At 36.8% G+C, this 16,409-nt stretch overlaps 1 protein-coding gene and 1 pseudogene across 2 annotated transcripts in view; both read left to right on the forward strand.

The window, feature by feature from the left end:
* Positions 1–16,409, forward strand: part of ANO3 (anoctamin 3) — a 407,782-nt gene that overhangs the window by 111,543 nt on the left and 279,830 nt on the right. The gene's annotated exons all lie outside the window — the stretch shown is intronic.
* On the forward strand, positions 5,770–13,328 carry LOC309841269 (annotated as a pseudogene). Its single transcript has 2 exons — positions 5,770–5,800; positions 12,426–13,328. The product of its transcript is annotated as an uncharacterized misc_RNA (transcript).

The following is a 16,409-nucleotide window of genomic DNA, read 5'->3' on the forward strand; positions in this document are numbered from 1 at the left end:
AAAAAGTAGAAAGAAATTGAAAGACTAGACATGGAAATTGGGCTCTGTGGAAATAAAATGTTTTTAAAGTACTGTTATCTACTGTTTTAGAAAATATGGTTTATAACATTTTGCGGGTCATCTTGGGGGTCAGAAGCTGACCCATGATGAAAGTATGGTCATTACTCTGATCACAGTTTCCACAAGGAATATATAAAACTCGTGGAGAGCCATGAGCTCTTCTGCTCCAAACCATCTACATTTTCAGGATTCATCTGCAACAGCTACTGTGTCAGTGCTTTATATAACATGGCCACACTGAATCCTCGAAAAAGCACTGTTCTCATTGTTAATATTGTTGTTATTTTAATGATCATCATTTCTTGCCAAGTGGGGAAACAGAAGGCACAGTAGTGTAAGCAGCTGTCCCAGGGTCACACAACAAAACTGACAGAACTGAAATCTACCTAATTCTCTACTTTCACCACCTACACAATACCTTTGCCCCTTCCTGAAAAAGAATGGCTATGACTTACAGTTTGATTCCTAATTCTCCTTTGAAACTTTTAAAAACTGAAAAATAATTCATGCCTTTTTTTTCTATATCTTTAAGAGACAGAAATATGTCTGAGGCAAGGGGTGTAGATCTCACTCACTGATAGCCTGCCACTTCTGTCATTTCTCCAACACATTTTTTATAACCCCCTTGTGATAAAGCCTTTGTTTTTCCCTTAGCAATAATAAAACTCATTTAAGCCAAGAAATTATGGGAGAATAGTAAGACCAGTCAAAGGCTTTAAATGTATTTTTTCACACATGAAGTCATACAGCAAAAAAGAAAAAAAAGTTACCGTAGTTCTTTAAAAAGTCATTTAAAAGATATTTAAAAGATATAAAGGTATAGATGTGAAATAGATCATCAACTCCTATTTCCATTAGATATCAGATCCAGTTGAAATTTTCAAAGCTAGCTTTACTATATCTCTGGGTTTTGTTCTTGCAGGTGTTAATTGTTTGGAAATGAGTCTGAGAAAAGGGTGCCCAGTGGAAACTTTGAGCCAAACTCTTCCCTTTTCCCACCTTTAAGTTGCTTCTACCCTCAGTGTTCTAGGGATTGTTTCTCCTCCTCTCAGTCTACAGAGCTGACTTTCTCTAGATGATTCTCTTTTTATTTATTAGCTTAGAAATTCTCTTGTGATAAGCACACTCCAATGTTAAATGGAAAGAGGATGATAAAAACAGCTTCTGATGCTGTGTCTTGCCTAAATATGTGTGTGTGTTTAATGAAGAAAAGAAAATAAATCAGTTTAATATTCTCTGTAATAAAGTGATGGTAGATAGCAAGGTTTTTGTTGTTTGTTTTTTTCTTGTGCTGGTAACTGGTCTTCTGTGCACTGATTTATATGTAAAAATGTTCTTGGTACCTAGGGAAAATAAGCTCTTATTACACGAATGAGTTTATTAGAACTCTCCTGCCTTAGGCAAGTAAGCAGTTTCTTTATGAGTCCCTGAATGTAAACATCTCTAAAATAAGAAATGAGAAAATGTCTCCATGAGATGCCAGGGCTGGTTCTGGCCCTAGATTAATTGACCCTTGCTTTTAATGCTTTGGGGAGTGACTAATTTTAAGCAACATATATAAATCACTGAAATTCAAATCGTGTTTTTTTCTGTTGTTGTTGTTGTTTGTTTTTAGCTAGTCTAAAAGGGAGAGAAAATTGTAATATGCTCTCAGGGTAGAGTCCTACCAGTACTCACAGAGATTGCGTTCCTCCATAAGCCTGAGATTAATGTGTCATGAGATGGGAAATATTTACCGAGGTTAGGAGGTAAGAGAAGAAAAAGGATCAGTCATTCTTTACGGTTTCTGTGTTCGGTGACGGGACATCATCCCATAAATAAGAAGTTGTAGATGCAGAAAGCCTGATTGGTTCAGGCGGAAGAACATGGGACTCTTCATCTTGGGATTATGAGTTTGAGCCCCACAAAGAATTACTAAATAAATAAATAAAGAGATTGGGTGAGGAGATTACTAAATAAATAAATAAACAAGCAAAATTATAAAAAGTCATAGATGCTTCTATTATATTTCATTGCAGTACATAATTATCGCTGATGAAAAATAGCAAAGGCACTGATTTGCATGCCCTCCAATTTCTGAAACCAATAGGGCCTTCATGATTAAAACAGGCTTTCATAATTTACATATGAGCAAAGCAGCCAGATTTTACTACAAGAAATATTATTAGCTTACAAGTCATTAAATGTGGGTTTGCACTGAGTAACAGGACCTGGAAGCTGAAATGCTTTTAAAGATCATCAAGAATTCCTGTTATTCATGAATCCTCTCTCGGGCTACCACAGTTAAAACTGTTCAAATATGGGGGGCACCTGGGTGGCTCAGTGGGTTAAGCCTCTGCCTTCGGCCCAGGTCATGGACCCAGGGTCCTGGGATCGAGCCCCGTGTTGGGCTCTCTGCTCAGCAGGGAGCCTGCTTCCCCCTCTCTCTCTGCCTGCCTCTCTGCCTACTTGTGAGCTCTATCTGTCAAATAAATAAATAAATAAATAAAATCTTAAAAAAAAAAAAACAACTGTTCAGATATGGTTGGGTATGTCTAGAGGCAGGGAATCACAACCAAGGAGGCTCAGTCCATATTGGACAGCTCTTACAATCATGTTGGTCCAAATATTTACAAATTACACTTACAGAGTTAATTTAGGATATCATTTCCTATCATTTAAAGATAGCAATCACTGGCTCCTTGTGCCCTCTCTTCTTCTGGCCAAATATCCCCAGTTGCCTTGACTATTCCGTATGCACGTATATGTGAATTCCTTTGTCATATTCAGTATTTTTAATGATTTCAGTATTCTCTTTTGATACCTGTAGATACCCCTGACTATTTCCTTGTTGACTTACCTTGTTGACGTCTATGAGGATCATTTTAAATTTTGCTTTAAAAAGGGATTTTTTTGGTAGTAAGTACTTCTGTCAATATCAGAAATAACCAGTGAGTGTCACTGTTCTAACACACACCAATACTTTTGGGTTTTGTTGTCCTATAATGATCAACAGCACTCTTGCAGAAACCATAAAAACTTGTAATTATGCAGAGCACAGGCAGTGGGCTGGATGAATCAAGGGTCCTCTTGTTCCACCCACATCAGCTACTATAGAAATTTTGGACAGATTTACTGGTGCCTTTTTTTCTCTTTGCTAGTCTACTTCAGTTTTGCAAGAAGAAAATATATTTTGCTTTCAGTCCAAAATAAAAGACTGGCCATTTTTTTTCCCCCAAAATGCTCTTCCTACCACTCAACTTCATAGTCTATAAATAAATTCTGCTGACTTCTGATAAATATCATTATTTCTGATTTGATTTCAGTTATTTATTTAATGGATTATTGATAAAAAGGGAAGATAGTAATTCTGAGTATCCATTTGTACCAGGTTTCCTTTTAAGCACTCCGCATATACTATTTCTTTTAACTCCACAACAATGCAATGAAGTCCTTATTCATACTACTGTATAGATCAGGGAAAATAGTCTGAGATATGTTAAATAACTTGACTCAGGGTGACACAGGGATACATCTGACATTAGAAGCCAAGATTGTCTAATACCAGAGTCTCATTCTTTCCACGACACCCTCCTTCCCTCAGACTATACATGCAAAAATGGGATGCTTAGAAACTAGTATACAAACCGTTACAAACATGTTGGGATTTTGATGGGCCCTGTAGGTAACACCTTTCTCCCACTGCCTGAATTCCGAACCAGTGGAGAAATAGAGCTCTGCAGACTGACAGATGGATATCAAAAGGTCAACTCTATAATTGATGAAAGCTAGGAAAATGGGACTTTGATGTGTGGCCAAATGAGCTTCTGAATTCCCTCTCCTTATAAATCTGAGGCCTACCCATCAACTAAGTGACTCAGCTGGGAAATCTGATCCCCCATAGTGTCAGACCCCTTATTATTAGCAGAATAAAGGGGAACAGATTGAAATGGAGAAGAAAGAAGAAAATTTTTCCAAATTTGCGAACCACATAATCCTGATAAGCTAATTTTTCCCCCCCAAAGGAAGAAAGGCCAGGAGTGCAGTCTACTACACTGACATCCCCACTGAAGTCTACAAGTCCCTCCACATGGGACTATTTTTCTTAATATGCCATCTTATAATACAGACTATTAACAAAAATGGAGAACAAATGAAAAGGAGAATTTGGATCCTTCCTGACACTAATCTAGGAGTTTTTTTCTTTAAACAACTGACATTTATTATTGACAACGATATAAAAATCCTTTAAAGACTATCATATTTTATTACCCAAAGAGAGGTAATATGTTTATAAAACATTTATAGAATTAGGTATGCAAATAAATTAGGAAGGAAAGTAAATGAACACAGTAGTAACAGAGGGGGGAATAAAAGAAGCATTAGTACTGGAAAAAATGTTAAATGAAAGCAACATTTTAAAGAGTACAGGGTACTGAGAGATGTGGCACAAACTCATAATTAAATTACATATGCCCTATAGTTTTCTTACAAGGATAATGAGGTGTTTATCCTATAAGCATTTGTGCAGTGATGAACTCCTAATTTTTTGAGTTCTTAAAGATGAATTTAAAGAAGGATGTGGAAAAGCTATTCCCTGAAATAGATGTGTTTTTATATCTGCAATGGCAAGCAAGGTTATTTCATACCTTTTGGGGCTTGTTGTCATATAATTGTAAGGACTTGGGGTTTTACTCAGTGAAATGCGAGTTTACCAAATGAAGGGCTTTAAGCAGGAGATTCGTATTAGCTGGATTTCATTTTAAATTCTTCTGCCTCGAGTCTACTCACTGTGAACCTCAAACCTACCTTCACACTGGTCAGTAGAGAGGCCACTTAAGAGACTCACAGCAGGGGAGAGAGTGAGAAGCTATGGATAGGTTCTGGATAAACTTTGAAAGTGGATTGAAGTGGGGTTATGAAAGACAGATATTCAGATTTTGGCCTCTAATGTTTTTCCCATCGGATGATATGGGAAGACTATATGGTTGGGTTAGGTCTGGGAACAAATATTGGAAGTTTCATTTAAGAATATTGAGTTTGGACATGATTCTTTCAGACCAAGTAGAAATGTAAAGAAGACAGATGTGGGGTGCCTGTGTGGCTCAGTGGGTTGGGCCTCTGCTTTCGGCTCTGGTCATGATCTCAGGGTCCTGGGATCGAGCCCCACATCGGGATCTCTGCTCAGGGGGGAGCCTGCTTCCCCCTCTCTCTCTGCCTGCCTCTTTGCCTACTTGTGATCTCTCTCTGTCAAATAAATAAATACAATATTAAAAAAAATAAGAATAAAAATAATAAAAATAATTTAAAAAAGAAGACAGATGTGATATAAATGCTTGGAGTTATGGACAGATATCTGGATGAGAGATATGCATTTAGGAGGTATGAGTGTATCAATTCATTTCACCATGAAATGGGTGAGATCACCAGGGGTAAGGAATAAAGACAAAGAAGAGAAGATGACGACGAAGAAGAAAAAGTAAAGAAGATAAGGGCCCAAAGATTGAGTCACAGAGCTTTCCAAAGTTAAAAGTTCAAGACATGAGAGGAAGACATAACAGAGATTAAGAAGGAGCATCTAGTAAGGTTGAATAATCAACCTCTACCGCCCTGGAAACCAAGTGAAGATAGTGTATCTAGAAGATCACAAGCAATTATGTCAAATGTCCTTAAGGTAGCAAGTAAGATGAAAACTAAGAATCCACTGTTGATGTTGGCAGTGAAGAGAACATGGATAATTTTAGTACAAGACTTTGTGGAGGTATGGAACAAAACAAACGAAACCACAAAATTTATGGAAGATTTAAAAAGAGGAATTAGAAATGTTACTATTGACTGTACTTTTGTGGAATTTTGGAGCAAAAGGGAACAAAAAATTGAGGAGAAAAAACATCAGGAGAACTGGATCCAAAAGAGGTTTTTTTTTTTTTTTTTTTCTTTCTTCTTTCCAATTTTTTAGTAGTTAATGCTTGCATGGTGATGGGAGGCTGGACTTGATTCTGTAAGGAGAGATGGGAGAATTATCAGGCTGTAGTAGGTGGAAGGAATGGAAATTGGTGTCTAAGCAGAGGAGATGGGCTTAGCTGGGAGTGCATTTAGTTTAGTAGAGTATCAGACAGGAAGTCAGAATATAGGGGTTTGGGATGCCAGTATGTGGGTGGGAGCTGTGGAAGTTTTCTGCAGATTGCTTCAATCTCAGAGAAATAGGAAGCAGAAGTATCAGCTGAGAGTGAAGAGTGGGGAGGAGGTGGGTGTTAGAAGACAGAATTTGAAGTGAGGGAATAAAATATGAAGTAGTCTTCTGGGTGAGTAGAAAAATAAGATGACCAGGGAAATACACTGACTGCTATCAACATTAAGGACTCACTTGAGGTTATTGTGATGAATTTGAGGGAGATAAGTCTACATGTTGGCATGCTTTTTTTCTTTAATTGTGGTTGAACTTTCTAGGTGTACACATGCAATTGATATATTATGTACACACACCCATCTCATATCTAAAAGTAAATTGTTTTGTGTATTTCCTATTTATACAAATGTAGTGATCCAAAGGGGCACATGCACCTGAATGTTTATAGCAGCAATGTCCTATTCTATTCAAAAATGTCCTTTTAAACAATATCCATGGTCATGTTATAGCTTGTCTGAGATAGTATTTTTTTTAAATAATACAAATGTTTGATAATGTGTCTCTAAGACAGTTGCTCATATTTTTCTTCCTTTTGGCTTTTTCCCTCTTGACATTGAACCTGATTTTAAAAGCAAACAAAAAGTACCACATTCCAACTAACATAACTGAGTATGTAAGCATTGAAAATTATTTTAGAGATCAATCTCATTCCCCTCATTACAGATTAGGAAAACTAAAGCCCAGGGGACAGAGAATGGTACACAGGATTCTATATAATTCTACTCATGTGATTTTCCAACTAAACCTCACCTTTTTCTTTTCGTCTACTTTTTCTTCTTCTTCTTTTTTTTTTTTTTTTTTTAGAGCCATAGCACAGATCCAGCTTTGCCTTATGTTATGATATGTCCAGGGGATATTACTTGTTCAGATTTTGGCAGTCACATAGGAGCAAGCTGCTGGAGCTTTCATTATAGATATTCTTCTGCAGAACAGGTGTGTAGAAAAAGGTCTGTCCTATTTCCCAGCAGATGCTCAACCTGTCTTCTCCCATATACGCACCAGCTCAGTTGAAGCAGAAGTAACCTATGCCTGCGTAATGTCACTCACACTGTTAAGAAAATGGCACTATTGTTGCCTGGTTACCTCTCCATTTTCTTAATTGCTTCTTCATAATGTGAGTTTCATAAGCTATAGCAACTCATGGAAAATTCAGAATTACAGAGAATTGCCACTGTCACTAGCTTTCCAATTTCCATCTGGAATTAAAAATCCAGATCTCTTATCCTATCTCCGCCATAGGCTTATAACCTTGGTGAAGTAACTGAACTTTCTGGGACACTGGTTTCCTAACGTACTAAATGAGTAAAATGGACTTCATCAGTGGTTGAGATCATTTTTAGGTGGCTGCACCTGGGCTTTATGAGAAATGAAAGTGAAGTAAAATTTTTATTTTAACCAGAGCTACAGTGGCCTAGTTGTCTACTCTCTGAACATCCTCCTGCTTTCCTAGGTTTCCTTGAGAAGCTACACAGAGTCCAAATGCTCCAAGGATCATGATCCTAAAACTGCTGGATGACAGGATCTAATAATCTCTTTTGGCTCTGTCATTGTATCAGCCCATGATTCCATGCTAGTGGGGTGTGTGTATGTGTGTGCATGTGCACCCAACGCATGCACGTGCATGACAGAAAGACGTGAAGGATTTAGGCCAAAGATGCTTATGCATGCAGAGTTGCGCAGAACCTTAAACCCTTAATACCACAGATCATAGACTGTTTTATTTTTTCCCCAGTGATGTAGTCTCAAAGGAAACGAAGTGAGATTGAGACAGACATTTTTGCCTTTTCATCTCATTTTTAAGCCCTATGACAGAAATAAACCTGCATTTGTTATAAAAATTTGTATGGTTAAAGGTGGTGGAGAATGATTAATATCAAAAATTTCCAAGTGGATAAGAGACTGGTGATTCAGTTCTGCTAAGCTCAGTACTGGGCAGAGGCTATGGAAGCCCCTGCCAAGATTCAGCCAAAACGCCAGTCATCATGTGGTATCATCTCATAATTCCTTAGACATAAACTGAAGGTCACTGTATCCTTTAGAGAAGTGAGAGAAAGACCTCTTCATACAGAAGTGGCTAATGTATAAGAGTTCACTAAATGATAGAAGTCAGAATACCTCTGATAATTCTAATGAATACGCTAAGGTCTTTAAATACTACTTTCAACATCCTTTTATATTTATCTCACTACAGAAATAATGTAGATAATGAATTCCAACTGCTGGAATGTATTTAAAGTTCAGAGGGGAATAACAAATCTAAAATATTATTTGGAGATTAACATTCTTAATACTCTAAAATATTTACTTTCAGCTTTTATGGAGCTGTGTGTGTGTGTGTGTGTGTGTGTGTGTATAAATGATATATAACACCATAAGAAAAATTGTTACCATCAGCAATATATAAAAGTGCTTTGTGATCAAACTCTCACAAATATTAACTGTTACCCATTTTAGTTTTGATAGTACAATGCCATATTCTTGATCTCTTTGATTCTTTGATTCTTTGATTACTTCTGAGGATTAATATCCTTTAGTATTTACATAATTTTTAGTTTTTTTTTTTATATTTTAAGTTTGCTTTTAGAATAGAGCAAGCTTTCCATTTAGGATTTTTTAAAATGACTTAAATTTATCACTTTTAATTTTTTTTGAATTTCATTTTAATTATTTTATTTAATTTATTTTAATTATTTAATTGTATTGTATTGTATTGTATTTTAAGTAGGCTTCACCCTGAATGTGGGGCTTGAACTCAGGACCCTGAGCTAGCCAGGCGCCCTGAGCTATTAAATTGTTTTTAAATAGTATGCTTAAGTACATGCAGCAATAGCCAATGCAGAGCAATGTCTATATAATGCTTTAGTGTGAAGAATTCATATGTAATATAAAAGTCACCAAAGAGTAATAATAACGAAGCATTAACTTTTTACTCATTAAATTCATGTTAAGCTATTCTATTATTTGAAATTAATTTTCTCAAATTCAGACTACTACAAAATTTAATAATAATGAAATGTAGGTTCCTCTTTTACGTCCCAAAGCCACTCGCCACAGGTAACTACTATTACATCTTAATATATACAATACTCTATGGGTTTGCTAATTTCTATAGTACAGGTAAGTACATATTATAAAGGTGGGTTACACCTAGGTAGGTCTTAGTATAATAGGTTTTAAAACATCATTTTTCACTAAAGAATAATATCTTTCCATATAAGCACATGTAGATCCACCTCATTCCTTTTTTTTTTTTTTTTAAGATTTTATTTTTAAGTAATTTCTACAACCCAACATAGGGCTTGAACTCACAATCCCAAGATCAAGAGTAACATGCTTTACCAATTGAACCAGCCAGGATCCCTCACCTCGTTCATTTTGATGGCTCTTTCATAGGACTGTAAAATTTTGACATACGGTTGTATTTTATGTTGTTTTTTTTTCCCCCAACTTTATATCCAATATAGCAATAATCATCACTGTGTATCTGTATTTGGGCTTAGTATGTGCTGTTTCAGGAAGCGAGATTCTCAGAAGTAGAATGGCTCCATTGAAGTGTATGTGTATTTTCAGTTTTTAACTTACTGCCAAACTGCTCCCCCAAATGGGACTTGCCATGTTAAAGTCCTATCAACTGTATGTGGCAGTACCCATTTCTCTACAGTTGCCAACCCTGGCTCTTCTAATATTTCTTTTAGAAATATTGGTAATCTGATGGCATTTTGTTTTAATTTATATTCCTTTACTGTTCCTAAGTTTTCACATTCTTCAAGAGTAATCTCCTTATATATGTTAAGGAATGTTTGCAGTTTAAATTGTGTCTTGATTTCCTCTTTCATTAGATTGTTAATATTTGATTTCTAAGTACTTTTATAATTAATTTCTAATTTTATTGAATGGAAGTCAGAGGATGTGCTCAGAAATACACTTATTGGTTCCACAAAACATAAATCTTATGGCTGTCTCTTCCTAGAAGCCTGGTGATGCACCATGTTATCAATTTTGCTTTAGTCTAATGATTGAATTCAATGCTTTACCTAGATCATGTTACATTTCCCATGCCTACATCCATATCTAGATAACAACTATGTGAAAAGTCAGGTTGCAGAAGATTTGATAAGAACATGTTATCACCCCCGGTCAATAATTTAGAAACTACCTTTTTATAAGATAATAGGAACTTCAGATCATCCACTATCATCTGCTCATTTTACAAAGACAGAAATTAAAAGTGAACGTCCCAAGATTATCCACTTAGTTGGTCATGACTCACTTCATTCTGAACTAATGGACAAATGAGCATTATTTCTCTGAAAAGAAAAAAATAATTCACATTAACAACTTTGATCCTAATCAAGAAAACTAATTGTAGGTTAAGTTGGCTCAGAATTTATAGTGTATAATTCATTCTGATTTAGAGATCAGTATTCGTTGAATCAGTGAATGGTTTGAAAGCAACACTGATGAGTCTCAACTTTTGCATTTCAACAACTTCTGACATTGGCGGCCCTCCCTTTTTAAGATTATATGTAGCTCCTCTGATGACGTCGGTATCCAGATTTGTCACTGTATTTAGGCTATTTAACCAGATTAGTGTAGGCTTTTCCACTGAGTCAGACTACAGACTGAATTTTTGCCTTAGTCACAAATCTTCAAAATAGAGGGTTTTCACAACAATAAAAAGTTTGATTTCGAATATTTACAAGTAGTCTGAACATACTTAAAAACCAAAATTTTAATGAAATATTTTAATATGTTTTGTGTTTCTGTGGATGAATTAGTCTAATGTGGTTTTTCTTCTTTCAACATTTTTCACTGAATTTTCTATAATTTACACAAAAGACTGGAACCGTTTGGCCAAATACTGACACAGAAACTAGTCTTTTGAAGTTGATAGACATAGACATAGTGGACACACTTTCCAACTATCTTTGAAATGAAGAGTTCTTCCAAGATCAATATTATAATATTTTCAGCTCTTTGTTTTGTTTTTGTTTTTGTTTTTCAGACCCTCCCTCATCAGTTTCCTTTCCTCTGAAACCAGCTGTGATCATTGGCCAGGGGTCTGTCTTGGCCCCTGTGCTGTTTTCTCTCTATCTTTCTTTCTCAAGAGTTTATTTCTTATATAGGTTCAGCCTATATGAGATGCATAGCATCTCAGTCTAAGTCTCCTGTTCCTATCTCTCCCTCAGGCTTGGGAACTGACGTACTGAATTATCCCAGAGTCAACCCAAAGTTAGTCTGTCTGAAACTAGGCCTACCCTATCTCGTACCTACCTGACCCCGCTCCCTGTTTCATCAATAGAAAACATATGTCCAGTCTCTGGAACTTAAAATATTAACTTGAGCTATTATTTTATTTCTGTCTCTCTTTTTTACCCAATTCTCCAGGCAATTATGATTTCCTGGTGTTTATTTTGCAATGTTTACTCATGATTTGAGTTTCTACTGCTACAGTATTGATTGGAGTTTCAGCCCTTTAAGAATTCCCAGATGATCTTTGGGGATCTACACATAATCTTCTACACACAATTGCCAGATATGGCTTCCTAAACTTACTTTCAATAATTAGGGCTTCTCTTCACTATCCTTCAGATGCAGTTAATGATTTAGTGAAAAAGATAAGATGTTTCAGTTTTGTTAACTATTGCATGATTGAGTTGGATTACATATTTCTTGGCTTCCTTATGTCATTCTCTGCATTTGTTGTCTTGAGTTCCACAAACAGGTCTCTAAGAAAGCCTTTGCTATTCTAGTTTCATACTTTGACTCATTATTTCTCACACTTGAATTAACTTTGTAATCTTGGTCTATCCAAATTCTTTAAATTTAAAAATTCAAGTTAAATCCTGAAGGTTTAACTGAAGATATTTAGTTTAAAATTATTGTAGCCTTCTGAAAAAAGAAAAAAATATCTAGTCTTTGTCTCTCCAAAATCATTTTATCTGGCCCATATTGAACTCAAGTTGGAAGAGGTGAGTCCAGTCTTAAAATAGAGGTAAAACCACCTCCCCGTCACCCCCCGTCTGACTCCGCCATTGCCGCTACTGCTGGGAGGAGGGAGCCATGATCCAAAGAAACGAGAGCACTTGAGAAAACTGTTTACTGGTGGTTTGAGCTTTGAAGCTACAAATGATAGTTTAAGAGAATATTTTGAAAAATGGGGTTCACTTACAGATAGTGTGGTGATGAGAAACAGTCCAAGGCTTTGGTTTTGTCACTTACTCTTGTGTTGAAGAGGTTGGTGCAGCAAATGTGTGCCTGACCACACAATGTTGGTGGATATGTAGTGGAACCAAAGAGAGGTGTTTCTAGAGAGGATTCTGTAAAGACTGGTGCCCATCTAATAGTGAAGAAATTTCTTGTTGGTGGTATTAAAGACACAGAAGAGAGACTACTTTGAAAAGTATGGCAAGGTTGAAACCATAGAAATTATGGAAGACAGGCAGAGTGAAAAAAAGAGAGGATTTGCTTTTGTAACTTTTGATGATCATGATAGAGTTGATAAAATTGTTATTCAGAAATACCACACTATTAATGGGCCAAATTGTGAAGTAAAAAAGGCCCTTTCTAAACAAGAAATGCAGTCTCCTGGATCACAAAGAGGTCATGGAAGTGGATCTGGCAACTTCATGGGTCAGGGAGGAAACTTTGGAAGTGGTGGTAACTTTGGCCATGGTAGAAACTTTGGTGGAGGAGGAGGCTATGATGATGGAGGATGTAGCAGCAGAGGTAGTTAAGGAAGAGGTGATAGAGGATATAATGGATTTGGAGGTAATGGTGGCAACAATGGTGGTGGCCCTGCTTATAGTAGTAGAGGAGGTTATGGTGGTGGTGGACCAGGATATGGAGACCATGGAGGAAGATATGGTGGTGGTGGTGGTGGTAGAGGATATGATGGTCACAATGAAGGAGGAAATTTTGGAGCTAACCGTGATGGTGGTGGTGGGAACTATGATTGTGGAAATTACAGTGGACAGCGACAATCAAATTATGGAACCATGAAGGGGGGCAGTTTTGGTGGAAAAAGCTTGGGCAATTCCTATAGTGGTAGTTATGGATCTGGTGGGGAGATGGTGGAAATGGTAGCAGAAGGTTCTAAAAAATTTTCAGGGGAAAGGGGCTATAGTTCTTTGCAGGAGAGGGAGTATGGAGTTAACAGGAAAGCAGCAGGTTACTTTGAGACAGTTGTCCCAAATGCATTAGAAAAACTATAAAAATCTGCCACAGAAGGAACAATTATCCATAGTCAGAAGAGTTACTGCAGCTTAAACAGGAAACACTTCTTGTTCAGGACTGTCATAACCACAGTTTGCAGAAAGTACAGCTATTGATTAATGCAATGTAGTGTCAATTAGATATACATTTCAGAGGTCTTTTATCTGTTGTAGCTTTTTCTTTTTCTTTTTCTTTTCATTACATCAGATATATTGCCTTGTGAATTGTGGTAGTGGTGCCAGAAATAAAAAAATTAAGGAATTTTTAACTTAAAAAAAAAACAAAAACAAAATTATTTTATCTGTTTTATCATTTTTTAAAGAGAATTTATTTATTTTTGACAGACATAGAGCACAAGTAAGCAGAGCAGCAGGCAGAGAGAGAGTGGGAAACAGGCTCTCTGCCCCCCCCCCCCATGTGGGGCTCCCAGGACCCTGAGATCATGACCTGAGCTGAAAGCAGAGGCTTAATCCACTGAGCCACCCAGGTGCCCCTGTTTTATCATATTAATAGCACATTTGTCATATTCATAGCACAAGTGGAAAAACCTAAATAGCCTTCTGCATAAGTGCTAGGTAAGAAACCTGAGCATAAGACTCAGCTCTGTGATTTCCAAACATTTCTTGGAATATCTCCTCCAAGCCCACATACCAAGCCCATAATACGATACGAGGTCTCAATTGCCTCATCTGTGAAATAGGTAGGGTTAGAGTAAATAGTTCTCAAGTCCCTTTCAGTTTATGATCCATAAACTGATATTTAAAGGCATTTTGTCAACATAGTGTCAAATATACTTTACTATTATAAAACAAACTCTATTATTATAAAATAGCCTCTATTACATGCTTATCTGGTGATCATTAAGTTTCTCAAGCCCATGCCCTTATAAGAATATTCAAACTTCAGAATCAACATAATTTTTTGTTACTATATGAAACCAATTTTATTTAGTTGACATGCTACTAAAGTGACATGCTACTAAACAGGTTCTGATACCAGTTCTAGTGTGAGGGGGAATCCCCATCCCCATACCAACAAGCAACTCTTGGGATACCATCTGAGAGTTTTAAACTTCAACTCATTTGTAACTCTACCTGGAGAGAGCCTTGGATTCCACAGGTTATGGGCTCGGTCCAGTATGACTCCCATCCCAGCCCCATCCCACTCCACCTACCAGTCATAAGTCCAGGTTATCCCCTGTGATTCTGATGGACTAGCTGCAAATTTGACCTTCGAGCAAACCCCTCCTTGAACCTCAGACACTAGTAGCAAGTTGTTACCTGTACTTCTTACCAACCGCCTAAAAATCACAGATTCCCATAATCCCTTTCTTCCTTGGGTTCACCAGTTGATTAAAAAAAAGACAAACCTGTTCCTCAAAATGTTGAAAATAGAACTGCCCTATGACCCAGCAATTGCACTACTGGGTATTTACCCTAAAGATACAAATGTAGTGATCCGAAGGGGCATGTGCACCCGAATGTTTATAGAAGCAATGTCCACAATAGCCAAACTATGGAAAGAACCTAGATGTCCATCAACAGATGAATGGATCAAGAAGATGTGGCATATATACACAATGGAATGCTATGCAGCCATCAAAAGAAATGAAATCTTGCCATTGTGACAATGTGGATGGAATTAGAGCGTATCATGCTTAGCGAAATAAGTCAAGCAGAGAAAGACAACTACATATGATCTCCCCGATATGAGGAAGTGGTGCTGCAACATGGGGGCTTAAGTGGGTAGGAGAAGAATAAATGAAACAAGATGGGATTGGGAGGGAGACAAACCATAAGTGACTCTTAATCTCACAAAAGAAACTGAGGGTTGCTGGGGGGAGGGGGGGTTGGTAGTAGGGGGGTGGGGTTATGGACATTGGGGAGGGTATGTGCTTTGGTGAGTGCTGTGAAGTGTGTAAACCTTGCGACTCACAGACCTATACCCCTGGGGATAAAAATATATTATATGTTTATAAAAAATAAAAAATTAAAAATTAAAAAAAAAGACAAACCTCATTTTAGAATCATTTAAAGACCTTTACCATATTTGCAAAGAAATTGATTATTTGTACTTTTATTATTTATTTATTTATTTATTTTTGGTGGTGGTGACAGGAGGTAGGGGGCCCAGTTCAACAGTTGACTGAAATGCCTCTTTTTTTTTTTTTTAAATTTTAAGAGTTTACTTATATATTTGGGAGAAAGAGCAGGCATGAGTGGGAGAGAGGAGGCAGAGGGAGATGGAGAGGTAGACTTCTCACTGAGCAGGGAGCCTGATGCAGGGCTCAATCCCGGGACCCTGGGATCATGACCTGAGCAGAAGGCAGATGCTTAACAGAGTGCCCAAGTGCCCTGAAATGTGTCTTTTTTATCAAGTTTTTCCTCTCTTTTCTATCATGCCTCTTCTTTTTCTTTCTCTCACTTTCAAATCCCTTATGAAACTGTGTTCTTTTTTTCTTATAGCAACTAATAATTTTGTTCTATTCTCTGAGCTCAAGGATGTGAAGTTTGGAATTTGAAATTTCTGATATTAAGTCATCCTTTACATGATCATTTCATTTATTTTGTGTGTGTAGAAATGATATAGATTTTCATAGTGTATTATTTTTCCATCATTATATAAATCTCTTTCATTAACTATGTTGTACTTCAATATACTGTCTTGGAATTTTTAGTAATGATAAAATCTACAAATAAAATAATGACTGCTTCTTTTAAAAAAAAGAATAAAAAGCTTCTATTTAAAAAAAAAAAAAAAGTTATCTCAGGAACAGACAGATGGAAGAGGTGCATAGGGCATTGGATGTGAAAAGGAGAACAAAGCTTCCATGTTCTCTCAGGTGGGCTGCTCTCACCAAATCTCCAAGTATTCTCTAACCCTGAAGTGCTCTGATCTCCATCTTTTTGGGATTTTATGGAGGCTTCGTTACATAGGCAAGATTGATGAAATCACTGGCCATTAG

The sequence above is a fragment of the Mustela nivalis genome (genome assembly GCF_964662115.1).
Source record: "Mustela nivalis genome assembly, chromosome: 9".
In the NCBI taxonomy this organism is placed as follows: Eukaryota; Metazoa; Chordata; class Mammalia; order Carnivora; family Mustelidae; genus Mustela; species Mustela nivalis.